The sequence below is a fragment of the Echinococcus granulosus genome, assembly GCF_000524195.1.
Source record: "Echinococcus granulosus chromosome Unknown EG_S00034, whole genome shotgun sequence".
Classification (NCBI taxonomy): domain Eukaryota; kingdom Metazoa; phylum Platyhelminthes; class Cestoda; order Cyclophyllidea; family Taeniidae; genus Echinococcus; species Echinococcus granulosus.
In genome coordinates, this window is record NW_020170414.1 from 108,755 (window position 1) to 110,447 (window position 1,693).

The following is a 1,693-nucleotide window of genomic DNA, read 5'->3' on the forward strand; positions in this document are numbered from 1 at the left end:
GGCTCGTGGGTGTTTCTTTACTGCACCGACTACGTTGTAATGGCTGACGCAGGAGTGCTGGGGACGACGCTCAAAAGAGGAGGGAGGCTATGTAATACGATAATCTATATTTTCAAGATCCTGCACATTAGCAGGCAATTTTCGCCCCATCGACATTCCTGCTGAGATGAAGCACTACATTGGGAGGAGGCTTGATGCAGTCAAATACGATATCAGAACTTCAAGAGCTGAGGACGGATGCCAAAAGGCTCAAGGGAAGCGTGGCGCTAAGGCCGAGTTAATCCCAGCGATAACGCACCAAAGCCTAATTTAAAAAACAGGTTCACAACCCACATTCTAAGCTGCTAAAAGTAATTATGGTTGTCAAAAGAGAAGCAACAGAAGGGGACGTTCCTCCGAAATTCATTACACTAAATGTATCGGCATTTCGGCAGGTGTTCCTGCGGAAAGTGATAGGGGTTACCTTGGTCGAATAGTTGCCACGTAAATGGGCTGGAAGGGAGGGAGTGGGTGACTCCATGACTCCGAGGTAGATACTTAACTGTGAAGTTAAGTGTAGTGCTAATGCGATTCGGGATGTCACACTGAAAATTGTTTTACCAGACTGTACAAAAGAAGATGGATTCAATAAGTTCGAATTAATGACTTCGAGAGACTAGGCATCACTCCAAGGAGATGTGTGACTACACCACCTCATACTTCGTGCTGGTCCTAGATGAGTACGCAAGGAGAGAGAAAATAAAATACCTATAATCGGTGTGCTAGTTGAAATTTAGTGAACAGTGAGAAAGGACACATTGTGCATTCTTTACTTGACATATCCCATGGGGTAAAACCAGCTCTTACGTTAACTTGCGAAATGACCTGCTTTGTGCGTATTCTAACAAGGGAAAATGACCTAATAATAGCCCCAATTTTTTCGTATGGTAAGGTTATCGTTAGCGGCTAATCGTAGTGGAACATTTGTACAGATGATCCAATCGACTCATTCGTATCGTTGAGGCAAGTGATGGGTGTTGTATTGTTACACTTCTTCTGAACAAGAAATTGAATTTGCCGAAGAGCAGTAGAGAAATGTCTCCCAAGCCCAAACGCGTTCGGCTATAATATGGCAGATTTAGAGGTGCTTTGAGGTACAACTGGTCTTAACGGTATCAGCGTCGCATACGTGTGATGCCTCAGTTCTGCTGCTACATCTTGCACGTCACATATGTGTGACACATGCAAGACTAAGATGAGCAAAAGAGCGCTGGAAGCTTATTTGCATAATAAAAAAATAAGTTTTGGCGATCACTTTTCCTCTCGAGAGAGTTCAGAAGGACGCAAAACGCTTGAGCACGAATTTTTCATAAGACAACTTCAAAAACGATGCAACATTGGAAGTAAATTGCAGTTTAGTGCCCACCTAATCCAAAACGAGCAGGTAATTAAACAACTCAAGTGTCATCTTGGCGTTTACCTTGGTCAATCTTCGGTGCATCATAGGTCATGCCTTCGAGTCAACCGCTCCGATCATCAAATTCGGGTGCAAATGAGAACATGTTTGACCGCTACTTCACCAATCTCTCTTGGCAATACTGCCAGTTCCGGCGTTTTGTTTCCCTTGAGAGCAGTATTGGGGAAAGCGGGAATATGCCGGACACCTTGCACGCCCAGCGCCAGTCATGACAAAACTAGTCCAAAAGCAGAATTA